Source organism: Acinonyx jubatus, chromosome E2 (assembly GCF_027475565.1).
Source record: "Acinonyx jubatus isolate Ajub_Pintada_27869175 chromosome E2, VMU_Ajub_asm_v1.0, whole genome shotgun sequence".
In the NCBI taxonomy this organism is placed as follows: Eukaryota; Metazoa; Chordata; class Mammalia; order Carnivora; family Felidae; genus Acinonyx; species Acinonyx jubatus.
The window spans coordinates 31,334,330-31,362,041 of NC_069396.1; the positions used below are offsets into that span (position 1 = coordinate 31,334,330).

General features: G+C 40.8%; 1 long non-coding RNA gene across 1 annotated transcript in view; it reads left to right on the forward strand.

Moving 5' to 3' along the window:
* The first annotated feature begins 6,660 nt into the window (after positions 1-6,660).
* The window catches only part of LOC113595209 (uncharacterized), a 93,842-nt gene continuing 72,790 nt past the window's right edge, over positions 6,661-27,712 (forward strand). Inside the window, exons 1-3 of the long non-coding RNA XR_003415690.2 lie at positions 6,661-7,128; positions 10,877-11,067; positions 18,762-19,691. This is a non-coding gene — a long non-coding RNA (uncharacterized LOC113595209). The remainder of the gene's footprint in view (positions 7,129-10,876; positions 11,068-18,761; positions 19,692-27,712) is intronic.

Sequence of the window (27,712 nt, forward strand, 5' to 3'; positions counted from 1 at the left end):
CCACTCAATAAATCTTTGAGTGGATAAAAAAGTAAATACTTGGGGTGCCTGGGTGGCTCAGTCAAGCGTCCAACTTCAGCTCAGGTCATGATCTCACAGTTTGTGAGTTTAAGCCCCACGTCAGGCTCTGTGCTGACAGCTCAGAGCCCGGAGTCAGCTTCGAATTCTGTGTCTCATTCTCTCTCTGCCCCTTCCCTGCTTGCACTCTGTCTCTCAAAAATAAATAAACGTTAAAAAAAAATTTTTAAAGTAAATACCTGTTTGATAACACCTGCTCATCAGAGATTCTCGCTCAGATCATCTAGGAAAGCTGTTCCCCAGGGAGGAGGAGTAAGAAGTAGCTTCAAGCAATTATTAAGCAAAAAAAAAAAGAAAAAAGAAAGAAAAAAAGAAAAAGAAAAAAAAAAAGGATAAAATTGCACACAAACATTTGACATAGACTTTATGAATTGCCCCACTCTCCACTATATCCACCATTGACAAACATTGTTATGTATCCATTGAAGGCAGCAATATGGTGTATGTTCATATTAGTCCCTTTAATATTTCTGGGAAAATAAGAAAATGCAGACGATAGGACTCTGTATAGGGTAGCGGGCAGTTTCTGACTCTGGAACGAAATACACTGAAGTTAGAGTCTAAACCTTGCCTTCATTATTTACTAGGTCTGTGATCTTGCTCAGAGGGTGTTATGTCCTTATCTTTAAAAGACAATGATAATCTTTTCTCTGCAAGGAGATTGGACAATAATGGAAATGCAGTGTATCAGGCACAAGGCTTTGCTCATAAGGGTCCCATGGGCCTTGGTCTCATTATTTTAATGAGATCGAGTGTTCCTTCAGCTTTATTAAAACCTTGTATAGCCTAACACTTCCAATTCCTTACAATGACCTAAAAGGCTGTATATAATCTGGCCACTGACTACCTCTCTGTTCTGATTTACTGCCACTCTCTTCTTACTCACTAAAGGGGCCATGTTGGCCTACTTTTTATTCTTCCCGCATGCTAAGCTTATCCCTGCCTCAGGGCCTTTGCACTTACTACTGTCTGTGCATTGTGCTCTTTGAAAAACTGGCTCGTATTCAGCTAAAATGTCATCTCCTTAGAGAGACCTTCCTTGACCTATCAAATGAAATCCCCATCCCACATCACTTTCTATTAAATCACTCTATTTTATTTTCTTCATGCAACTGAGCACTCTCTGAAATGATCCCATTTATTTACTTGTTCACTTGGATATTGCCTGTCTCTGTCCACTAAAATGTGGGCTCCCCAAAAAACTTAAACTATATTCATTTTAGTTTCTGCTGAAGCCCAAGTATGTAGAATGGCACCTGGCACATAATAGGCCCAGGAAATATTTATGGAGTGGATGAATTGTAATTAGTCATTATCTTCCCTTTCTGACTATTTGAACAAGCATAACTCAATCAGTCTCCATTTTTCATTGAGATTTGAGCGTAACACGGAGAGTTTCGCAATGCCCAGATGATTAAAGTGAAAATTAAAGAGCTAGGGACGCTCAGAAAGAGGAAAGTCTTGAAGAAAAAATATCCCCAAACTCTTTTCTTTCCCCAAAGTAGTGCAACTGATTTTCAGTGTTTACTTCGGGGTCCCTTTTCAGCATTCATTTCTTTCCCTCCATCATCAATCATTGTCAATTTGAAAAAGTACAATACTTAGGGTCATTTATCTAGACCTATTGGAGTCTAAAATTATGCAGCTTCAGTCAAATATATGTGAATAAAGACTGTCATTTCTGATTAATGACATGTGACTCGAATGTCTCACAAAATCATTTGTGCCATCCAAGCTTTACAGAAAGGTTATTATGTAAGGTCTTCCCCTAATGTTTCTGCCTTCTCCCTGTAAGAATCCTAGAAGATCCAATTTCTCAGTAGGAGGAAAAGCGAATGTTTAATGATTTCAGTTGTAATTGTCACTCAGGTCCTTGGTTTGCTGGACCAAGAGTATTTTTCAAGTTGAAAATTCTCTTCCACTGGATGGTTAGGCAAGCTTATGATGTTGCTGTTTTGCAATTTTTGTTGCCAACATAGCCTTCTCTATTATTGAAAAAATAATCCATGTAAGACACTAATCTTATTCAGTTGATGCAGAAAAAAAAGAAGAACGAAAAACATGCCAATTCTTTGTCAATTACACTTTCCATGATTCATCAACTCTCTTCTTGAAGCATAAAATTCCACTTCAGCATAGTCCCAAAAACATTGGAAAGAAAGATTTAGAAAGCAAACTTTGAAGGAGAAAAAGCAAGGACTGAGATAGTAAAAAAAAGAAAGAGAAATTTTGCATGTGAAGTGACATTGTGTCCACTTCTCAACGGTATCACCCAGTCTCTCAGACCATTTCCACAAAATCTCTTTGAGAACTCTTTCCCACCATTAAGAGTATCAGAGGAGACTGATGGCGGCCACCAGTCACATGCTCCTAAGGTTTGAGCAAGGTAAGTGGCTAGGGGCACATTTGAGGGATGGGAATGCTTCTTCCTTGCGCTTGATGTTTCCTTCAGGGTGGAAGCATGTGGCACTCTGGTTTTCTTCTCTTCATCCTTTCCTCGGGGAGTTAGGATGACATATTTGATTGTAAATATAAGGGAAAGAGCTGAGTAAGGTAGACTCAAATCTGACTTCATTTCTCTTGGGAGTGAGCCGTCCACAAGGAGCATGATTTCTCTGCTTTCACTTGGGGGGAAACCTCTCTGGTCTAGTGCTGACAAGACTAGATAATTCACTCTTTTTGATGTGGGCTCCAGTATTAGAAAATGCATGTGACTAATGGCTCACCTCCCACCTTGGTTCCTATTAATTTAGTAACTAGGTTTTGACCATTATCTTTTTTCTCTGTTTCTTCAAATTACATAGAAGCCAGCAGTGGTTGGGGGGCTCTATTTTCAAGGACCTCCCTCAGAGACTGATATAGGCGTGTCCTTTTGGGTCACAGCAGGAAAAAGACAGAAACTTACAGTATCTTTGAAAAGTGCAATAGCATCTTGGGACCTACTTAAGTACCCTCTGCATAATAAACATCTCTCCTTTTTTTTTTCTTTTTTTTTTGAGAAATGTCATACAATAAATTAAGGAGTCCCTACTATGTGCTAAGCTCTGTTTTAGGTCTTGATGTGAATACAAAAGATCCAAGAAATGTAGCCTTTTCCTACAATATTGTACTTTGTACCATCATTTACTTTATAAAACTCACTTTTTAAAAAGGCACAGTAGGCCACAAGCAGATGAAATTGCTATGGTTTAAATACTATGTGTTCGGTTTTTTTTAAGTTTATTTATTTTAAGAGAGAGAGAGAGAATGAATGGGGGAGGGGGAGAGAGAGAGAGAGAGATTGAGTGGGGGAGGGGTGGAGAGAGAGAGAGAGAGAGAGAGGGAGAGAGAATCCCAAGCAAGCTCTGTGTTGACATGGGGCTCAATCCGATGAACCGTGAGATCACAACCTGAGCCAAAATCAAGCGTCTGTCACTCAACCGACTGAGCCAGCCAGGTGCCCCTGAATGCTACTTGTTTAGAAGAGACAAAAAAGTGAAGACTATGGCGGATGGAGAAGACTTCTTGGAAGAGATGACACTGAGCCTTTAAGAAGAAACAGAATTAGAATAATAGATGAGCCGTATTAGCCATGGTTCTCTTGGTTGCAAGTGACCAAATCAAATTCGAACTGGTGTAAATGAAAAAGGGAATGCTTCGTTCACACCGCAAAGGGGCAGAGGTGGCACTGTGTTTAGGCATAGCTGGATTTCCAGTGGTGGTCTAGGTGGTCTGGTGGTATTCTCTGAGTTTGGTCTTATCTGCTCTGTCTCTTGGTTTGTCTCTGCTTTACGTTATGTTGGCTTCATTCCCAGGAAGGCTGTGTCTTTGGTAGCAAGATGTCTGCCAGGATTTTCAGATTTAAATCTCCTCAGCAATCCAACAAAAACCAAATTCTTCCTGTTTGGCAGGAAGTTCTAGAATTGAGCCCAATGGACTCTGATTGGGTCATATGTCCATCCCTGAAATAGTCATTGTGGCTGTCTGGTCTTGTTAACCAGAACTTAGGGGAATGTGGATGGCACGTGGGAGGGGTATTTCTTCATTGAAATTTGGGGTGCCATAAGCAAGATGTCTGGAGGAATAGGTGTTAGATAGACAAATGTAAGACATGGCTGTTAAGAGGTAAACCAACAGGTACATGGAGGAAATGCTGTTCAAAGAATGTTCTATAATTATGAAAAAATATAGAGGTTGGTTATGGAGTGGGAGTTGAAGTAAACCCTGGTTAATGGGACATCATCAGGGGCGCCTGGGTGGCTCAGTCGGTTGAGCCAACTCTTGATTTTGGCTCAGGTCATGTTTTCACAGTTAGAGAGATCAAGCCCCACATCAGGCTCTGTTTCTGACAGAGCAGAGCCTGCTTGGGATCCTCTCTTTGCCTCTCTCTGCCCCTCCCTCCCTCCCTCTCCCTCTCTCTCATAAATAAATAAGCTAAAAAGAGAAAAAAGAAGGACACAATCAGATGGGAAAATACCATGTTCATGGAAGAAGGGAGAATACAGACTGATTAGAATGTAACATTATCTTGGAAATGGTCTGTAAATAAAGCTAGAGCGGCAGAGTGGACCACAACATAGAGGGACTAGAAGTTATCTAGAGCTAGATTTCACGCAGTACATGAAAGCAACTAGCCATTGAGAGATGTTAAATATCTTCTATAAACATTGCACACACCTCTTGCTAAGTCAGGTCTTTTTCAGTAAAAAGACCTCCCTACCTGGTTTCCTTTTTTGGAGGGAAAGGCAGTTGGCTCACCAACACACCTTCTTCTCGAGAATCTTGGTGTGAGCCAGCCAGGGTAAGCCCTTTTCCTTGTCCAGGGATTGGGTCAGAGGTGGGCATGGGATCCAACTCATCTCCTGAGAGGTGAAACATCTGTTGGAGGAATTTCATGCAGAAAATGTTCTTTTTTCCTGGAAAGGAAGAGGGTGAAGCCCATCCAGGATGATGTAAGAACCTAGATGTTTGATGTCATTGTCAGGCTGGCCAAAATTCTGCAGTATACTCTACTTTGGGCTTTCCGTTGTGCGGCATGATAAATATCTTTATTATCTTGGCCAATTAGAGTTGGGCTTTCTGTTATTTGCAGCAAGCAGCAACCTAAGATCCACTTTTATACTGAAAATATAGACATAGGAACCCTAATTATAAGTCATTTATTTATTCCTCTATTATCCACACAATAAAATCCTCCTTGAAATACAAAAGAAAAAGCCTCACTATCACACACAGGATTGTATATATATTGGTACCACAATCTCATGGAGAAAAAAGAAGGAAATTAACCAAAGTCTTAATAAGTCCTTTTTAGGGACACAAGTATGGATGGTGTGAATTTTTTTTTTTCTTTCTGTTTTTTTTCCCTCAAATGTTATAATAGAAAACTTGTTACTTTTATAAAAATTAGGAAATGTAAGGTTTTTTCCCCCCACAACCAACCCAAATTCAATTAATCTGAATTTTGAGTAAGGGACTATTTGTGATATTTTAATTTTTGAGTAATTCAGATCACTTTTGACTTCAAATGTTGTGATTAGAAATCATTCTGAAATGTATGAGTCACTTTTCTATCTTTGTAAATTGTGTAGTAACCGGAATGGAATTTTTCTTTACTGATGGCAGATGTCTCAGGCTTCGGGTCATTTTTCTGAAGGTCAAGGCTTGCAGATACAGAGTGAGCTGGTGTTGGAAATTAAGCGTAATCTATACTGACTGAGTACTGCCCTGGAAATTGCCTTCCCGCCCCGGCCTGTAAGTGAGTTCCTGGGACTCATTTGTACTCTATTATTTGGTTTTTTGTGTTTAAAATATAATCTATTGTCAAATTGGTTTCCATACAGCACCCAGTGCTCATCCCAAGTGCCCTCCTCCCAGCCCATCATGTACTCGATTATCTGAATGATTTACTTCATACTTCTTTTTAAATTGGTTTACTTTCTTTTCAGAAAAAAATAATTAAAAAGAAAATTTATAGCACCGTCATAGGATGAAAAGTGGTATCACTTCAGATAAATAGAAAGCAACCTAGAAGGAAAACCCAGATAAAATGTAATGATACTAATCATGTTCGATCTTGCGGCTGTTGAATGCTAAAGGTTCTAAACTTGGCTCCTGATCGGTCTTTATTTAAAAGGGAGACGGGGCGCCTGGGTGGCGCAGTCGGTTAAGCGTCCGACTTCAGCCAGGTCTCGATCTCGCGGTCCGTGAGTTCGAGCCCCGCGTCAGGCTCTGGGCTGATGGCTCAGAGCCTGGAGCCTGTTTCCGATTCTGTGTCTCCCTCTCTCTCTGCCCCTCTCCCGTTCATGCTGTGTCTCTCTCTGTCCCCAAAAAAATAAATAAACGTTGAAAAAAAATTAAAAAAAAAAAAGGGAGATTATCACGTGGTAGAGGGATGGTAGAGTCTATTAGTACTAACCTGAATCTTCTTGAGTAGTGAGAAGGGTTGAAAAGGATTAACTTCCTCCCTAAACAGATTCAGTATGATTTAAAATCGCATTCCAGTGCCATTTAAAATCACATTCCCCAGACCACCCAAAGTGAGTCATCTACCACTTAATATCTGTGCGTCACGAGTGCTATCTGTTGCATTCCACGTTTTAGGAAACAATGAACTACATCAGCGGATATTAAAAGCAGCCGGAAGTGGGTTCGCGGGCGCGGGTGCACGCACACGGTTCTCAAACATTCGTGTGCCTCAGATTTACTCGTAGGGCTTGTTGGACTACCCAGCTTCTGACTCACGAGGTTTGGCAGACAGCCCCACAACTTGCATTTCTCAAACAAGATCCCAGGTCACACTAACACTGCAGCCCAAGACCACACTTGGCGGACCAGTGCGCTCAATGATGGAAGAGCCAATGTATGACTAACTTCTCACGAGTTTTTGCCTCCCCAGTGTTCTTGAAGCCAATGCATGCCGGTGTGGATAGTAAGCAGAAGACTCGAGCACGGTAGAAATCCAGATGAATTAAGATGCACGTATTTTTTAACCTTTCCTCCAGCGAGGAGTACATCAGTTCCTACAAGTTGAACTGCAACATAAAGTAAATAGATCTGCTCCGAGAAAAGGTCAGTACGCATGTTCTGCTACAATCTAATTTTAGTCTATTGCCCTATGCCCTATTACTCACTCTGGTGCAAGAGATACAATGGTGGAAAAGCTTGAATTTAATTGTCTTTTCTCCACTAAAAGCTTCTCGGCTCACGGAATATTCATGAGGGCTAAATAGATGAACTAAAGAAGGCAAGCCTCTCCAGCCACAGGATCACAGGCAGCCCTTCTCTGAGATTGCTTCTTTCCTAGTTCCTCGTGGTTGTTTTTGTTTCGTTGTTGTTGTTGTTGTTGTTGTCGTTTTGATCTACAAAACTTTATTGATGTTAGGAGGAACATTTTCCTTGTCCAAGTAGATTTCAGTGTAAAAAAAATCTGATCTATTCCATCCATGACAACATCCTAGTTGCGAAAGTATGCTACAGTTTTGTAAGATATTATCATTGAAAAACACTGGATAAAAGGTATACATGCTCTCCAGGGGTGCCTGGGTGGCTCAATCAGTTAAGCCTCCGACTTCAGCTCAGGTCATGATCTTGGGATTTGTGGGTCTGAGCCCCCACCACGAACTCTGTGCTGACAGCTCAGAGCCAGGAGCCTGCTTCAGATTCTGTGGCTCCCTCTCTCTCTTTGCCCCTCCCCCCTCACACTCTGTCCTCTCTCCCTCTGAAAAACAAACATTTAAAAAAAAGATATACATGATCCCTCTGGTATTTCTTACAATTGCTTGTTAATCTACAATTACCTTAAAATAAAAAAGTTTATTGAAAAAATGCTTATCGAAAGACATTATTCATTCAGCTTGCCCATGTAGTACCACCCCAAAATGTATTCCTCCAAAGAATGTTCTGTGGTGCCAGATGCTCGCGGATGGAATTTAAGGTCATTAAAGGGAGTCTCCATTTCCTTCTTCCTAGCGTTGGGGGGGGGGGGGTCCTTCCACATCTGAAAGCAGGCCCCAACTCTGCTCCCTCCCACTTTGCTCAGGGCGTGCCATTACCAAGAACCAGATCCTAGGAATTATTTTCAGCAAGAAGCTTTGAACCTTTACCCTGGCGTGCTAGCTATTTGCGAACCCTTCTGCTGATTATGGAACTGTGTTTAGTTTCTATGACTTAATAATTACTTTAATTTCACTTCATACTGTTCTGAAGAACTCTTTTTGAATGAAGGACACTCAGCATATTCCTAGTGCTCTGGAACAGACACAGCTAATCAGAATGTGTAGAATTGAATAAAAGAGCAATTATGGGAGGCTGTGATGTGTTATAACAGATGTACCAAACAAGGCTGGATCAACTCCTTTCTCGGAAGAGAAATAATTTATTAAGGCAGTTTCGGTACAGATCTTACAAGCACAAGTGGAAACATTTTAACAGGGTAGAGGAGGAGAGAAAACTACAGGTTTGAAGCATGGATTTAATAAAATGATTCCAAAGATTTCCTTTATCCCGTGTGCTAATTTCCACTCAGGCGCATCTTTCCATATTCTTTGGTGTTCGATTCTGTCTTGAATTGCCTGTCCACGGAAACTAGGTCCCTTCTTGGTTCAAATGACCATGAAGGAAAGGTCACTGGGGGGGGGAGGGGGAGTCCACTGAGAGATATCCCCAACCTTAACTGGTCAACAAGTTACTCACCTCTCCCAGTCTTTTGAGGTGATTCATGTTGTGCTGGGTGGAAAACCCAGGTGAGAACACATGAACGTCTGCTATTTGTGGTAGCCTGGATTTATGGGGTCTTGTGTCCCCAGTTGCTCTAAGGGCCCCATCTACTTCTAAGTTAGGCCAGCCTCTCAGGGAATGTTTTTCCTAAACACTGCATGGTTAAAGCAGCTGGCAACTTAGAGCTCATTAGCTAAATTAGTTTTATTTTGATACTGGTTTTATAGGACCTAGCTTTTGCTCTGGATACAAACTCTTGCTAGGCAAGAGGAGTGAGGAGGGGAAGAAAAGGTAGAAAACAAATTCTATGTCCTCCGGAGGCTTATGATTAACTAATAAAGACAGGACAAGCCCATGCACTTCCAAATTTGAGAACAATTCCACTACATCATTAACTAATTGCTACCAAAAAACCCCCACAAAAGTCCAATTGTTCATAAACAGCTTAAAGAGTAGAGTTAGTGTGATGCTTTTGGTAGGACCCAAATCTTGACCTGGTCTTAGAAAACCCCTGAACTTCGAGTGATTTGCTGTCACTCAACAGGTGTAATTTGGCAAGGAGGGTTTTTAAAGATGCCATCTTTTCTTTGAACCCTTTCTCCATTTGTCCTTTGTACAACTTGTGGGGTACTTTACCACAGATTATGACAGTCATCTTCTCATTTATTTTGTCTCAAGTCCTTTTATCTGTATATCTATCTATCATTCTATCTAAATTTTTAGTAAAAGGCGAAAGATTTATGCGATCTGAAGAGAAACCAGAGTATCTATCTGAATTTTTATACAATTTCTAATTGGGGTGCCTGGCTGGCTCAGTTGGAAGGGCATGTGACTCTTGATCCCAGGGTCATGAGTTTGAGCCCCACATTGGGTGGAGAGAATACATACATACATACATACATGCATAAACAAGCAGACAAACACACTTTAAAAAAAGTATTATAGAATTATAATTTTTATAAAATTTGCAAAAACACGTATTATTTTTTTCTCCAGTTTGTCCTGAATCCACAACTAGGCAGCAAGCTTTTTAAGGATGAGTAATATTCCTCTTACCTGCATCTCTTACCAGGGTGTTTAGGACAGTGCTTTTTTCCATAGAAGCAGTAAGTCTGCTGATCAAATATAATGGAATATAATGGCCTTGGCTGTCTAGGTCAGAAATAGCACACATCTCAAGTATGGATAATCAGGCTTCTTCCATTTATTTTTTCTTCTTTTTAATAGTCGGGCTAGCACAGAATGAGGTCAGAGGGTGTGTGAGTGACGTTACAGTTGTAAGCTGAGTCAAGGTACAATAAGCTACATCAGAACAAACATGATTTTCAGTCCAAAGACTGGGACTCCAAACCTCACGAGCCTGCACCAAGTTGAGTTCTGGAAACCCTTAATCGCTTAGGTTGCCAGGGCCCCCTCCATAAAACAGACCCGAGAATAGCACTTACCCTCATTCCATGCGTGGATTTGGGGGGGATCCAATGAAATAATATGTGAGAAATGTACAGAGAAGTTCTGGCCCTGTACGAATAAATAGAAATTGTTGCTTGTGATAATAAAATGGAGAGAATGGAGCACACATTTAAACCAGCACAAACCAGTTTGATCCAGTCCAGACAGCTTGGCAGTTTCAACGAATCTCCTGGCTTTGTAAAGTTTCTATTGTTTACTTGAAAAATCATAACGTTTTCCAAAAAAACAAATACAGGCCTCTTTAATTTGGGCTGCCTTGTGGAATGAGTACAGATGGTTACCAAATGGGCCGGTGGATTACTAAGAGGCAGCTAGATTAATTGCCCTCTCATCATCTAGGCTGGAGAAAAACAGGGTTGCCCTGTACTTGCCCCGTACCTGCGTGTGCCTGTCGATCGCCACAGGCATGAGGGGATCTAGAATCTGCCCTCAAATCTTCTTTCTGCTCCCAACCAAGCCCTGGTGAAAGCTTGGAAAAGGTGAGCCTGGTCTTGGTGCTTACACAGCATTCTGCTGAATTTTCCTTCTGTGCTACCTTTTTCCTTGAAGAACCACCCTGCTCGCAGCTCCAGGAAAGGTCATGTGACCCAAGCGTGGCCAGTCGGAATTATTGTATGGTTCCGCCTGTTAGGGGCACTTCACTCAAGGCAGGCTATCCGGGATCAAAGAGACTCCATTCCAGAACTTGTGTCCAAACTAGCAGAAGAGAGAAGCCCTCTTGCTGTTGATGCCAGGGGGATGCAACATTGGAGCTCCTGGTAGCAGGCACGTGGGAGAATATGCCTGACAACAGGGCTGGTGCTGAGGAAGTGAGGCCAAGAGGTAAGGACACCTAACTGACTTTATTGTTTGACATCTGGATGTAGCCGCCCATCGGCAGGTCCCTCCTTGTTCACAGCGAGAACACAGCCAACACCCATTTTTGAGGCAAGTGAGAGAACAGTGAAATAGAGGAGATTGTCATCAATAACAAGCCTCATCTACTGGGATGTGCTATCCTCCTCTGAGAAGACCGCCTCCCCCACTCCACATTGCCCATCCCTCCCAACTGGAGGTTTTCATAGGCTGTTTGCTGTTTGCTCTTGACGTCATTTCACGTCTGAGTTTTGACTCTCTAGTGGATTGACTTATCCTAGAGGGCACGGTCATTGGGGGATTTGTTTTGTCCCCCACATGGCATACAGAGCGCCTAAAGAGTACAGGCTCAAAGGGCACCTGGGAGGCTCAGTCAGTCAAGTGTCTGACTCTTGATTTCAGCTCAGGTCATGATATCACCGTTCATGGGTTCGAGCCCTGCCCTGGGCTCTATGCCGATGGCACAGAGCCAGCTTGGGATTCTCTGTCTCTCTCTCTCTGCCCCTCCCCTGCTTATGCTTTATCTCTCTCTCTCTTTCTCTCTCAAAATAAATAAAATAAACATTAAAAAATTGTTTTAAAAAGAATACAGGCTCGGGGTGCCTGGGTGGCTCAGTTGGTTAAGCGTCTGACTTCGGCTCAGGTCATGATCTCGCAGTTTGTGAGTTCGAGCCCCACGTCGGGCTCTGTGCTGACAGCTCGGAGCCTGCAGCCTGCTTCGGATTCTGTGTCTCTCCATCTCTCAGCCCCTCCCCTGCTCATGCTCTGTGTCTCTCTGTCTCTCAATAATAAATAAATGTTAAAAAAAATAAAAAGAATACAGGCTCAAGATTTATCTCTGTTGGGACAACCAGAGGCATGGGGATGTGTATTCAACTCTCAGAGGATAGTGACTTCCCCACGGGGCCTGTGTGTGAGCCAGAGTGGACAGGTCGTTTGGCTATAGCAAAGACTCTTCTGTCTTTGAGGGAACTCTGCCTAAGCTTCTTAGGGCATTCCTGGCTTGAAGGTGGGGAGCAGGGAAGGGTATGTGTCCCGAAGAGCAGGTCTACTTCCTTCCGCCTTTCCCGTCTTGTCAAGGGTTACATCAACACCTCTGTGTCATAAAATGTAGCCTCGTTAGACTGCCAGTGCTACACTGGGTGTGTGGAGACGTGGGTCAGAGAGGACAGGGCTCTTTGACAACCTTGGGCTCTAGGCTCCGGACCAGGACATTCACCCAAGAGTGGTGGAGTCATGATCTTTCAGTTTCTCCCCCCTTTCTTTTTCCACGGGGCCTTCGGTCACATCATTCAGGCTGACAAGGGGTCAGAGGTTCTGACATCACTCCATCATCAAGCTTTATTTCTCCTCTTCCCATCAACACCCTACCCTTGAATCACTTCCTCTTCCTATGGTCAAAAAGCAAGAGGTCTGTTCATAGCCAGTGATCCTCCAGATGAAGCAACCAAGTGCTAGGTTCCCCCTGGCCAGGACATTGTTAGTTTAACAGCCATTGTAAAATGGACATTGATTATTATTTTACAAAGTGCTTTCACATGCATAACTTTTTTAAAAATATATACAATAGATACTATTTATTTAAGTTTTAAAAACACACAAAACAATGCAATCTATATGTTTATGACTTAATGTGTACATAGAAAATGTATACAATTTTTTTTGAGAGAGAGAGAGAGAGAAAGAGAAATGTAATTAGGCTGAATACAAAGGGAACTTTAATTATAATTTTAAGATTTTGGTTCTTAAAAAAATTACTCCGCAGCAAATATGATAAAATGTTAAACCCTATCACACCTGGAAGATGGGTATGTACTTGACTGTACACAATTAATATTTATTAGTAAATAAATAAATGAGTAGAGAAAGTTTCTAATTTCTAGACAGTCACTCAAGCCAGCAATCCAACACGAACAAATAATGTTTCCTATGGATGCCTGCTGCCAACTCATTCAACACTTTAGATACACTCACTATTTTTTTTTAATTTTATTTTTTTTAATTTACATCCAAATTAGTTAGCATATAGTGCAACAATGATTTCAGGAGTAGATTCCTTAATACCCTTACCCATTTAGCCCAGTCCCCCTCCCACAAACCCTCCAGTAACCCTCTGTTTGTTCTGCATACTTAAAAGTCTCTTCTGTTTTGTCCCCTTCCCTGTTTTTATATTATTTTTGCTTCCCTTCCGTTATGTTCATCTGTTCTGTGTCTTAAAGTCCTCATATGAGTGAAATCATATGATATTTGTCTTTCTCTGACTGGCTAATTTCACTTAGCATAATACTCTCCAGTTCCATCCACATAGCTGCAAATGGCAAGGTTTCATTATTTTTGATTGCTGAGCAATACTCCATTGTATATATATACCACATCTTCTTTATCCATTCATCCATCGATGGACATTTGGGCTCTTTCCATACTTCGGCTATTGTTGATAGTGCCGCTATAAACATTGGGGTGCATATGTCCTTCGAAACAGCATACCGGTATCCCTTGGATAAATACCTAGTAGTGCAATTGCTGGCTCGTAGGGTAGTGCTGTTTTAAATTTTTTGAGGAACCTCCATACTGTTTTCCAGAGAGGCTGCACCAGTTTGCATTCCCACCAGCAATGCAAAAGAGATCCTCTTTCTCTGCATCCTTGCCAACATCTGTTGTTGCCCGAGTTGTTAATGCTGGCCATTCTGACAGGTGTAGGGTGGTATCTCATTGTGGTTTTGATTTGTATTTCCCTGATGATGAGTGCTGTTGAGCATGTTTTCATGTTTCTGTTGGCCATCTGGATGTCTTCTTTGGAGAAGTGTCTATTCATGTCTTTTGCCCATTTCTTCATGGGATTATTTGTTTTTTGGGTGTTGAGTTTGATAAGTTCTTTATAGATTTTGGATACTAACCCTTTATCTGATATGTTGTTTGCAAATATCTTCTCCCACTCCATTGATTGCTTTTTAGTTTTGCTGATTGTTTCCTTCACTGTAGAGAAGATTTTTTATTTTGATGAGGTCCCAGTAGTTCATTTTTGCTTTTGTTTCCCTTGCCTCTGGAGACGTATTGAGTAAGAAGTTGCTGCGGCCAAGGTCAAAGAGATTTTTGCCTGCTTTCTCCTCGAGAATTATGATGGCTTCCTGTCTTACATTTAAGTCTTTCATCCATTTTGAGTTTATTTTTGTGTCTGGTGTAAGAGAGTGGTCCAGGTTCATTCTTCTGTATGTCACAGTCCAGTTTTCCCAGCACCACTTGCTGAAGAGACTGTCTTTATTCCATTGGATATTCTTTCCTGCTTTGTCAAAGATTAGTTGGCCATAACTTTGTGGGTCCATTTCTGGGTTCTCTATTCTGTTCCATTGCTCTGAGTGTCTGTTTTTGTGCCAGTACCATACTGTCGTGATGATTACAGCTTTGTGATACAACTTGAAGTCTGGGATTGTGATGCCTCCTGCTCTGGTTTACTTTTTCAAGATTGCTTTGGCTATTCGGGGTCTTTTCTGGTTCCACACAAATTTTAGGATTATTTGTTCTAACTCTGTGAAGAATGCTAGTGTCATTTTGATAGGGATTGCATTGAATATGTAGATTGCTTTGAGTAGTAACGACAGTTTAACAATATTTGTTCTTCCTATCCAGGAACATGGAATCTTTTTCCATTTTTTGTGTCTTCTTCAATTTCTTTCATAAGCTTTCTATAGTTTTCAGTTAGATTTTTCACCTCTTTGCTTAGATTTATTCCTAGGGATTTTATGTTTTTTGGTGCAATTGTAAATGGGATCGATTCCTTGATTTCTCTTCCTGTTGCTTCATTGTTGGTGTATAGGAATCCAACCGATTCCTGTGCATTGATTTTATATCCTGCAACTTTGCAGAATTCATGAATCAGTTCTAACAGTTTTTTGGTGGAATCTTTTGGGTTTTCCATATAGAGTATCATGTCATCTGCGAAGAGTGAAAGTTTGACCTCCTCCTGGCCTATTTGGATGCCTTTTATTTCTTTGTGTTTGATTGCAGAGGTGAAGACTTCCAATACTATGTTGAATAACAGTGGTGAGAGCGGACATCCCTGTCTTATTCCTGACCTTAGGGAGAAAGCCCTCAGTTTTTCCCCATTGAGGGTAATATTAGCGTTGGGTCTTTTGTATATGGCTTTAATGATCTTGAGGTATTATCCTTCTATCCCTACTTTCTTGAGGGTTTTTATCAAGAAAGGATGCTGTATTTTGTCAAATGCTTTCTCGGCATCTATTGAGAGGATCATATGTTTCTTATCCTTTCTTTTATTGATGTGATGAATCACATTGATTGTTTTGTGTATATTGAACCAGCCCTGCATCCCAGGTATAAATCCCACTTGGTCGTGGTGCATAATTTTTTTAATGTATTCTTGGATCCCGTTGGTTAATATCTTGTTGAGGATTTTTGCATTCATGTTCATCAGGGAAATTGGTCTGTAGTACTTCTTTTTAGTGGGGTCTCTGTCTGGTTTTGGAATCAAGGTAATGCTGGCTTCATAGAAAGAGTTTGGAAGGTTTCCTTCCATTTCTATTTTTTGGAAGAGCTTCAAGAGAATAGGTGTTAACTCTTCCTTAAATGTTTGGTAGGATTCCCCTGGAAAGCCATCTGGCCCTGGACTCTCGTTTCTTGGGAGATTTTTGATTACTAATTCGATTTCTTTACTGCTTATGGATCTGTTCAAATTTTCTATTTCTTCCTGTTTCAGTTTCAGTAATGTATATGTTTCTAGGAATTTGTCCATTTCTTCCAGATTGCCCATTTTATTGGCATATAATTGCTCATAATATTCTCTTATTATTGCTTTTATTTCTGCTGTGTTGGTTTTGATCTCTCCTCTTTCATTCTTGATTTTATTTATTTGGGTCTTTTCCTTTTTCTTTTTGATAAAACTGGCTAGTGGTTTGTCAATTTTGTTAATTCTTTCAAAGAACCAGCTTCTGGTTTCATTGATCTGTTCTACTGCTCTTTTCTTTTCTTTTCTTTTCTTTTTTTTTTTTTTGGTTTTGATAGCATTAATTTCTGCTCTAATCTTTATTTCTTGTCTTCTTCTGGTTTTGGGTTTTATTTGCTGTTCCTTTTCCAGCTCTTTAAGGCATAAGGTTAGGTTGTGTACCTGAGATCTTTCTTCCTTCTTTAGGAAGGCCTGAATTGCTATATACTTTCCTCTTATCACTGCCTTCCTGCGTCCCAGAGGTTTTGGGTTGTGTTGTTATCATTTCCATTGGCTTTCATGAACTTTTTAATTTCTTCTTTAACTTCTTCGTTAGCCCATTCATTCTTTAGTAGGATGTTCTTTAGTCTCCAACTATTTGTTAACTTTCCAAATTAGTTCTTGTGGTTGATTTTGAGTTTCATAGCGTTGTGATCTGAAAATATGCACGGTATGATCTTGATATTTTTGTACTTGTTGAGGGCTGATTTGTGTCCCAGTATGTGATCTATTCTGGAGAACATTCCATGTGCCCTGGAGAAGAATGTATATTCCACTGCTTGAGGATGAAATGTTCTGAATATATCTGTTAAGTCCATTTTGTCCAGTGTGTCACTCAAAGCCATTGTTTCCTTGTTTATTTTTTGATTAGATTATCTGTCCATTGCTGTGACTGGGGTGTTGAAGTCCCCCACTATTATGGTATTACTACTAATGAGTTTCTTTATGTTTGTGATTAATTGATTTATATATTTGGGTTCTTCCACATTTGGTACATAAATGTTTATAATTGTTAGGTCTTCTTGGTGTATAGACCCCTTAATTATGATATAATGCCTTTCTTCATCTCTTGATACAGTCTTTATTTTAAAGTCTAGATTGTCTGATATATGTATGGCTACTCTGGCTTTCATTTGGTGACCATTAGCATGATAGATGGTTCTCCATCCCCTTGCTTTCAATCTGAAGGTGTCTTTAGGTCTAAAGTGGGTCCTTGTGGTGCATCTGGGTGGCTTAGTCGGTTGAGCATCTGACTTCATTCAGCTCAGGTCATGATCTCACCGTCTGTGAGTTCAAGCTCCGCATTGGGCTCTGTGCTGACAGTTCGAGCCTGGAGCCTGTTTCAGATTCTGTGTCTCCCTCTCGCTCTGCCCCTCCCCCACTCATGCTCTGTCTCTCTCTCTCTCTCTCTCTGTCAAAAATAAATAAACACGAAAAAAAATTTTTTAAGTAGGTCTCTTGTAAACAGCATATAGATGGATCTTGTTTTCTTATCCATTCTGTTACCCTGTGTCTTTTGATTGGAGCATTTAGTCCATTGACATTTAGATTGAGTACTGAAAGATATGAATTTATTGCCATTATGTTACTTGTAGAGTTGGAGTTTCTGGTGGTGTTCTCTGGTCCGTTCTAGTCTTTGTCTCTTTGGGTATTTATTTATCTATTTATTTATATCTTTTCTCCCCTAAGAGAGTCCCCCTTAAAATTTCTTGCAGGGCTGGTTTAGTGGTCACATACTCCTTTAATTTTTGTTTGGGAAACTTTTTATCTCTCCTTCTATTTTGAATGACAGCCTTGCTGGATAAAGAATTCTTGGCTGCACATTTTTCTGATTCAGCACATTGAATATACCCTGCCACTCCTTTCTGGCCTGCCAAGTTTCTGTGGATAGGTCTGCTGCAAACCTGATCTGTCTTCCATTGTAGGTTAAGGACTTTTTTTCCCTTGCTGCTTTCATGATTCCTTCCTTGCTTGAGTATTTTGTGAATTTGACTATGATATGCCTTGTTGATGGTCGGTTTTTGTTGAATCTATTGGGAGTCTTCTGTGCTTCCTGAATTTTGATGTCTGTATCTTTCCCCAGGTTAGGAAAGTTTTCTACTATGATTTGCTCACATAATCCTTCTACCCTTATTTCTCTCTCTTCCTCTTCTGGGACCCTATGATTCTGATATTGTTCCTTTTTAATGAGTCACTGATTTCTCTAAATCTTAAATCGTGCTCTTTTACCTTAATCTCTCCTCTTTTTTCTGCTTCATTAGTCTCCATAAGTTTGTCCTCTATATTGCTTATTCTCTGTTCTGCCTCATCCATCCTTGCCAGCGTGGCATCCCTTTGAGATTGCAGCTCAGTTATAGCATTTTTTATTTCATCCTGACTAGCTTTTACTTCTTTTATCTCTGCAGAAAGGGATTCTAATCTATTTTTGACTCCACCTAGTATTCTTATTATCGTGATTCTAAATACCAGTTCAGACATCTTGCTTGTATCTGTGTTGGTTAAGTCCCTGGCTGTTGTTTCTTCCTGTTCTTTCTTTTGGGGTGAATTCTTTCATTTTGTCATTTTGAAGGGAGAAAAGGAATTAATGAGGTTAAAAAAATTAAAATTAAAAAATATTAAAACTAAAAAAATATTAAAATGAAAAAATGAAAAACAAACACACACAAAAAGAATTGAATAAGTGATGCTAGATCCTAGGTGTGTTTTGGTCTGGGTGTTGGAAGGGGCTTGATAGAGTAAAGAAAAAAGGGGAAAGAAAAAAAAAGAAAAAGGAAATCACTTGAAAATTTGAAAAAATGAATATACTGAAGTAGACTCAAATGAAATGATGGAAGTAAAATAGAATTTGAAAAAAATTATACAAAAGTAAAAAACATAGTAGAAAAAAAAATTTAATAAAAATTGAAAATAAAAATGAATTTTTTCTCTTTCTGTATTCAAGAAAAAGAAAAGAAATGAAAAAGAGATGAAAGAAAAAAGTAAAAGAAAGAAAGAAAGAAAATGGAATAGATGGACTGGCGAATAGACTGAAATATGACTGAAATTACTTTGTTTTCCCCTAGAAGTCAAACTATGAAGCGCTTTATAGTCCATAAACTAAGCAGGTGGAGAGACTTGTGTTCCTGAAGAGCGAGGTTGGCCTCGTTCGGCGGGGCTTAGTGTAACGGCTCCGCTCTCCACTAGATGGCGCTGCTAGCCTACTGGGGTGGATTGTTGCCGCGCTTGTAGGTGCGTCTGCGTATGCGCGGGATCGGTGAAGATGGCGTCATCCATCTACTGGGTGTCTAGTATCCGGAACTCTGTTCTCCCTGATCAGCGATCGTGCACCCGTCCTTTGTCTTCGGCTTCCATCCACTTCCTGCTTTTACACAGTCCGTGACCAAGTCCCAGGTAGCACCTCCCTCCTGAGTTTTGTCTCCAATACGGCTGTTTTTCCCGACCTCTTACTTCTGAAGGACAACAGCTTTGACCCGTCCCACCCCTCTGTGCAGGGTCTTGCCCAGCAATGGCCAGGTGCCGGCCGCACCCAGGAACGTTTGCGGGTCCCTGCTGCTACTGAAGCCCAGAGACTGTGACCAGGTGCCAGCTTGCTCCAGAAAAAGTTCGCGAGGTAGTGTAGCAGCAGCGTTTCAAGGATTATGGAAAATCACAACACACATCTGGCTCCAGGCATCACCCTTAATGACCTTGTTCCAGCACCAGCGAATGTGGTCGTTCTCCTGGGTCCATTGGGGCCTTGCCTTTGGGAGACCCACACAGCCTCTACCAGGTATCCTCCCAGCAGGTGAACTGCCTCTCCCCATGTGGCCTGAAGAACCCTGGACTCCACTCTGCTCCTGGGGATTCGCCCTTCCCACGAGAGCACCGCCAGGTATTGAGCTGCGGAGTTTCAGCCTCTGCACTCCCCCTGTTTATAGTCTTAATGGAATTTAACCCCTCTCCTTTCTCCCTTTTTAGTTCAGTCCCGGCAGCTATTTCCACTTTTCCACTTTCTCTCCAGCTGCTTTTGGGGGGGCGCTTTTCCCATATTCTCCCCCCACCCCATCTCCGTCCATCCTCTCTCTGGGTGCAAAAACAGCTCCCTGCCCTCTGTGCCTTCTCTCTCCCCCAGTTTACCTCTCTGCGCCGTGTACCTGCTGAGTCCTATGGTTCAGGTTGTGCAGATTTTTCTGCTAATCCTCAAGTCAGTTTTCTAGGTGTGCAGGATGGTTTAGTGTTGGTCTGGCTGTATTTCATGGATGCGAGACGCAAAAAAACTTCCATGCTCTTCCGCCATCGTGGCTCCTCCTCACATGCATAGCCTTTTTAATGCTTTATAATGCTGTGCTCAGTTTATGAGGGACAGGACCAAGTCTAGGAAAGATGTCTCCCTGTGGCACCTGGGTGGATCAGTTCGTTGAGCATCTGACTCTTGATTTCAGCTCAGGCCATGATTTCATGGTTCTTGGGATTGAGCTCCACTTGGCACTGTGCTCGGGAAACATGGAACCTGCTTGGGATTCTCTGGCTCCTTCTCCATCTGCCCCTCCCCCACTCATACACACATACTCTTTCTCTTTCTCTCAAAAATAAATAAATAAACTTAAAAAAAACCAGAAAACATGTCTCTAACTATTTGTGTTTAAAAAATATTTTTTAATGTTTATTTATTTTTGAGAGAGAAAGACAGAATGTGAGAGGCGGAGGGACAGAGAGAAGGAGACACAGGATGCTCCAGGCTCAGAGCTGTCAGCACAGAGCCCGACGCAGGGCTCTAACTCATGAACTGTGAGATCGTGACCTGAACTGAACTTGGACGTTTAACCAACTGAGCCACCCAGGCACCCCTTAACTGTGTGGTTTTATAAGATCATTTCTGTTTCCATAATACCAACTTTTGGACCAAAAGATGGAGACCAAGCTCATACTTCCTTAATCCTCCTCATAACTTTCTTTTTTAGCTTCTCTGGGTGGAAATAGAGCCCCCTCTTGCCTAGTCCATCTGTGGAACTTTGAGCCATCTGGGCTGGAAATTCAACCCGGTCTCTACTAGATACATGAATCGGGTTCCAGCATCTCTCCCGGTGCTGACCAACCCTAACGGTTCTCAGGACTCGAGGTGAGGGTTGTGGTGGTGATGATACCCCTGAAGTAGAATTCTTCCCTTACCAGATGAGTTGTGATTATTACGAATGATAAAGAGGTTCAGTGCTCTATTATTTTTACTTTTAAAAATTGTGAAGCAAATGTTTCTCTCTGCACCATAACTGATCATTTTAATTTCCTTGCCTTTGCTATAATAAAAATTGACGTTAAAGAATGCCTGAGGCAGGGTAATGAGAAAATGAAATTAGTTTTTCAGTTGACTGATCAAAAGCATTTTATATGTGATAATAAACAGTTTATTTTACTCTTTTGCTTATGACATAATTAATGGCAAAAATATTTTCCTGAAATTCATATTGTCTGCTGAACTCTCCTTCCAAGTTCCAGGAAAATAATATTTTTGTAATTCTCCAGACTGGATTAAAAAAAATAAACTTTACCACTCCCCGCTGACGAAAGTTTACAATCTTTGTTTAACCCTTCGTGATTTGTGGCTACGCTCAGACCAATCAGGTCAGGAAAAATGTTTGTCTGCTATGTTTCCTTCCCAGGGGTCAGCAGTATTTTTCTGTTCAAAGCGGAATCAGCCCTCCCAGTGGTCTTTCTTGTTGGAACACTTTTCCTTAAAACCTGACAAACTCAACCAATCTGAGCTTGCCAGAATTAAAAGGTACAGGTAGACTGGTTGTCACCCCACAAACTGAATTTGAACTTCTTTGATTTTTGACTGAAATATGTGCTGCTTTTCTTCACTAGCAAGATAAGACAGTGATGGATTTGAATGAGTGTTGAGTTGGGATTTGAAGGCCTGGCTACTAATCCCAAATATCTCCTTCCCCATGCAACAGTTTGGTATTTTGGTTTCCTCATCTGGGCAACTTCCTAATTCACCTTTTTTTTTTTTTTCACATTTTTTTTTATGTTTATTTATTTTTAAGAGAGAGAGAGAGAGAGTGCACAAGTGAGGGAGGGGCAGAGAGAGGGAGACAGAGAATCCCAAGCATGCTGTGCACTGTCACTGCAGGTCCAACATGGGACTTGAACTCATGAAGTGTGAGATCAAGACCTTAGCTGAAATCAAGAGTCAGACGCATAACTAACTGAGCTACACAGATGCCCCAAATTCACCTTTATTTTTATGTTTAATTATTTATTTTGAGAGAGAGAGGGGGGAGCAGACAGAGAGAGAGAGAGAGAGAGGATGAGAGAACAGGTGACAGAAGGGGCAGAGAGAGAGGGAGAGAGAGAATCCCAAGCAGGCACCATACTGTCATCACAGAACATGACTTGGGGCTCGATCTCACAAACCATGAGATCATGACCTGAGCTGAAATCAAGAGTCAGATGCTTAACCAACTGAGTCACCAGGCACCCCCTAAATCATCTTGATAACAGTAAAAGTACCAATTACGAGGACCTTGCTATGTCAGGTGCACCAAGATGTAAATGCAAAGGCATTTCCTAAAGCACCATTCATAAGACCAAAAAACTGCAGTTAACCTGTATCCATTAGCTTTTGCTGCCCAGAACCTACTCCAAATCGTGGTGGCATAAAACAATAACCATTCTATTTAGCTCATGATTCTGAGTTGGCCAGCTCGCTTTTCCGGTCTCAGCTGACTTGGCTGATCTCTGTTTGGCTCTCTCATGTGTGCCAATGTTTCAGCTTGCAGCTGATGGTCTAGAATGGTCCCCTCACATGTCTGGTTGTCAGCAGGCTGAACGGTCAGCTGGGACTGCTGGTCTCTGCTCTGCGTGTCTCTTTTCCCCCAGCAGGTTAGCCTGAACTCGTTCACATGGTGTTCCCAGGGTTCTAAGTGCAGCAAGAGAGAGAAGGCCCCAGGGTACAGTATTTTTAAGTGTCCACTTGAATCAACATTTGCTATAATTGCCTTGACCAAAGTAAGCCACATGGCCTACCCCAGAGTCCATACAGTAGGGTACTACCCAAGGGAAGGGAGACTTTGCAGCCTCTTCAGCAGAGAGTCTACCACATGACCTAACTAGCCGTCCATACCAAGAATGGTTGACTCAATTAGGGTTCATATTTGTTGTTTACATAAAGTCTTTGAATATATTGTTCATTTTGTTCGCAATGCAGTTGAAGACCCCTTCCCTGGTTTTTTGATCAGGTCAAATCCTATCTCTAAAGCTCTCACAATGCTATGAACCTTTCCCTGTGACCCTTCCCACATTTGCAATATTACATTAATTTGCATGGCTCGCCAACGGGTATTGGTCACCCCACCAGACTGCAAGTTCGAGAACACAGGGACTGTGTCTTATTTTTACTTAATGCTCTATCCTCAGCCTGCCAGAGTGTATGGCGTAGAATATAAAAGTATTTGTTAGGTAGTTGTTTTCGATTATCTTTAATTTCCCTCAATGTCATGTCGTTGTCGACAAAGAAGGCTTACATATCTCTCAGTAAGTTTATTCTGAAGTACTTGATGTTTTCAGTAGATTTTTAAAAATTTATCTTTTTCTCTGTTGATGGTAAATAGTAATACAATTGAGTTGTGTATCAACCTTGTAAACAAAGACCTTGCCAAATTCACTAATTAATTCTTATACTTTGTAGATTCTTTTGGATTTTCTTTATGTGAAATTATGTCATCTATGAATAATGACTCCTTTATTTCTTATTTTTTTATTTCTTATCCCTTTTATTTTCTTGACTTATTATGGTGCCCAAGACCCTCATTACAATGATCAGTAGAAGTAATATAGGGCATCCTATTTTGTTTATGGTCTCAGAGGAAAGTATTTGGTAATTCACCATAAGAATGAGGTCTCTTAAGTATCTCTTTTTATTTACTTTTAAATTTTTATTTACTTATTTATGTTGAGAGAGACAGAGCGTGAGCAGGGGGAGAGGGGCAGAGAGACAGAAAAGAGAATGCCAAGCAGGCTCCGTGCTGTCAGCTCAAAGCTCTACCCAGGGCTCAAACTCACAAGCCATGAGATCTTGACCTGAGCAAAAATCAAGAATCAGACACTTAACCGACTGAGCCATCCAGGTGCCCAGTATGTCTTTTTACATTTAATGATTAAAGGGACACCTGGGTGGCTCAGTCGGTTAAGCGTCTGATTTTGGCTTAGGTCATGATCTCGCAGTTCATGTGTTCAAGCCCAGAGTTGAGCTCTGTGCTGACAGCTCAGAGTGTGGAACCTGCTTCGGATTCTGTGTCTCCCTCTCTTTCTGCCCCTCCCCTGCTCTCACTCTGTGTCTCTCTCTTAAAGATAAATAAACATTAAAAAAATGTTTTAAATTTAACCATTATGGAAGCTTTCAAATCTACGTCAAAGAATAGTATTATAAGCTTCATGTGCCATCACCCGGCTGTACAATTGTCAACATCTTGCCATTCTTATTTATCTATAATCCCACATTTTTATTTCTTTGCTCATAAAATAAGTGTATTTTGAATAAGTAAAGTAATGAATGCAATGGAATTCTGTGCAACAATTAAATATATAGTAGATCAGTCTGTATGGATATAGAAAAATGTCTACCATATGGTAAGTAAAAAGAAATACATATACATACACACATATCCTATGTTTGCATTAAAGCTACATATGTATATCTCCCTATGTGTATGTGCATGGAAAAAAGAAGGGTATTGATCAAACTAGTAACCACTGGAAAGGGAGAAAGGGAATAGAGGAGAGATGGTGTTTCTTATTCTTTATACACTCCTATGTTATTAGAATTTCTCTCAATGAGCATGCACTGCTTTTGTAATTGAAGAAAACCAATAAAGGAAAAAACATATTCTTAAACAGCTAGTTTGTGAACATCAAGTAAAGAAAGCAATGATCCAGGAGCTAACAAGCTATCCAGAACTAATTTCATTTCTTCCTTTGTCTTTTTAAAAAATATGATTATTAGACTCATAGTTTAAGGGAATGCAATAGCCTAATGTATCTTAACATCCCTTATCCTGGCTTCTTGTGATGCCCTTTTGGACAAGTTCAAGACCTGAAGGCTGAGGACTGTTGGGTCACCCATCAGTGTTTGCTGAGAACCTGTTAATATAGCAGGCATTCTTCTAGGATCTGGACTATAGCACTAAACAAGTGAGACAAGATCTCTGTCCCCAACGATCTTCCATTCTAATCAGAGGGACAGTTACTATATAAATGAACAATTACGCATCAATACAGTATCTCCTCTGAAGAGATTAAAGTAGAGAATGACATGGAGAGCAACGCATTGGCTACTGGGTGGTCAACAAAAGTCTGAAAAGAAAAGAATGACTCTTAGGCTGAGATCTGAAAGCTAAGAAGAATCATCCAGGTGGAAACCAGGGGGAAAAAAATCGACGTTGCGGGCCTGGGTGGTGCAAAGGCCATTAAGTAGGTAATGAGCAGAGTGGGCTTGAGGAACAGCATGTAAATCAAGGAAAGTGTGGGGTAAGGAACAAAGTGGGGACTGGAAAAAAGAGAGGAAGGCAGGGAAGGAGGCAGGTTTTAAGTTAGGTTAGGCTGTGAAGTCAAGGTAAGGATTTGCATTTTAATCTAATTGCAAATGGAAAGCCATTGAAGGTTTTTAGGCAAAGAAGTGACATAATCATCTGATTTTTGTTTCTTTGTCATGTTTTGTTTTAATCGCACTGGTAGCTCTGTTGAGAATGGATTGGAGTGGGCCAAACAGGAGAGCTAGCAGGAGGTTACTATTCCAAGCAAAAAAAAAAAAGATGCTAGAGCAGTTGAATTTGTGATACACGATGGGAGCCAAACCTCCCAGGATTTACTAACGGATTAGATTAGGCAAAGAGAGGAATCAAGGGTGACTTCTAGTTTTCCTGCCTGAGAAAATGACAGGAATACCAGATGGAGAAGACTGGGAGGTTCATGAACATGTTAAGTGTGAAATGCCTCTCGAATGTCCAAGTGGAGATATAAAACAGCTTGATAAACAAATCTGGAATCTCCAGGGGAGGCCAAGATTTGATGTAGATTTGGGACTCTTTGGCAAATGGATGGTATTTAAAGTTGGTGATTTCATCGTCCATTGGCAAATCTGTCTCTGAAGGGTATGGATTAACCCAGGATTCTGCCACTGTTCTACCCACATTCTATCCACATGTGCATTTAATAACCGGGAGAGAGAAGAGAACTTGTTCTGATCACATTTGTGGTCAGTAGTCTACTTGGGGAAAAGCACAGTATTCTGGATGAAAGAATGAAGATGTAAAAATGGTAATGGGCAGGCCTGACTCAAGATGACAGGGATATGCATTCACTTTATTTCCAGCCCTCCACCTCAAGAGTGGAGGACTGTTAACTGACTAGGTAAGTCCTTCCTATGAAAAATGACACTGGTTGACCTTAGGTTTAATGTGTACCAATAGTGTGTTAGAGAAATTTACACCCATGACTAGGACCAGACCAAAAGATATGGGCCACTAGGTAAGCTAATGAGGAAAATCTCTTTGACACCATGGCCTGTAGGTAGAGACCTAAGGAGGCAAAAGAGGGAGCCATGCAGGGGTCTGAGAGAAGGGATTTTCAAGTGTCAGGAACAGTAGGTGCAAAAAGTAGAACCTTGTCATTCTTGACTAGTTCCACATGCCCAGCGCCCAGACATTGCCAGGTGTTTCATAAGTTTTTAAGTATTTATTTATTTATTTATTTAAAGAAAGAGAGAGAGAGAGAGCATGAGCAGGGGAGGGGCAGAGAGAACCCCAAGCAGGTTCCATGCTGTCAGTGCAGAGCTTGACGTGGATCTCAATCTCACAAGCCATGAGATCATGACCTGCGCCAAAATCAAGAGTCAGATGCTGAACTGACTGAGCTGACGCGCCCCATTAATAAATGTTATTTGAATGAAAAAGTGCACTTTTACTAACATTCACGTGGATCATGATAAATAGGGATAGCAACTCCCCTCAGTTTTTTCTTGATCCCTTCCCATGCTGAGATTCTCTGAGCCCTCCACATCATCATTATCATCCAAAGTACATTCTTGAGTTTGAGTTCTTAACTGCAAATGGGGCAGTGCTGAAAAAGGTACAAAAAAGACCATGTAGACCTTTCTAATTGTATAATCTAAAATCTACCATTGTAGTTTGGCAGAAGAACGCACGTAAAATTGTGTAGCGCGGTGCTTGGAGTGTAACAGCTGCTCATAAAGCAAATGCTGGAAGCAGAGTCTCTTGTAGAGAAGAAAAAAAAAGGATGGTGGGTAGTTAGACGCTATCCAGGTAAGGGGTACATGTATTGAAATGTATTGAATGGTAAATTCTATTTTGTTCTCTACTTATTCATAGAGTGATTATTACATATTTGGCATTTGGCTAAAGGAAGTGAAAACAACTAAGACATACTGAGCGCTTGGCATGTGCCAGGAATTATATCAGATGTCTTATGTCTCATTTCGTCTTAAAACAGTCATGGGAGATGGTAATCGTCCTAATTTTCAATTGTGAAAATATTAGGGTTCAGATCGTTTGCTTATGGACACAATTTTCTTCCCTCTTTGGCAGTATTAGCAACTGGCTAATTCTGTATACTCTTAATTTCTGAATTAGGTAAGGCTCATTTGAAAAAAAAATCCTTTTGCATTTTAACCTTTGTTGTTGAAAAGTTTGCTGAAGAGTATATGTTACTTCATTCATTTTAACAAGTCCAAGGAAACACCCTAACTTATGTCCCCTGTAGAGAACCTGGGGTTGTATAGGGTTGTCTATATTCTATACATCATTTTTTTAAACAGTTGAGTAATGTGTGTGTATATATATATATATATATATATATATATTCAAGTGGATAGAAAACTTTTAAGTCCACCATTTTAAC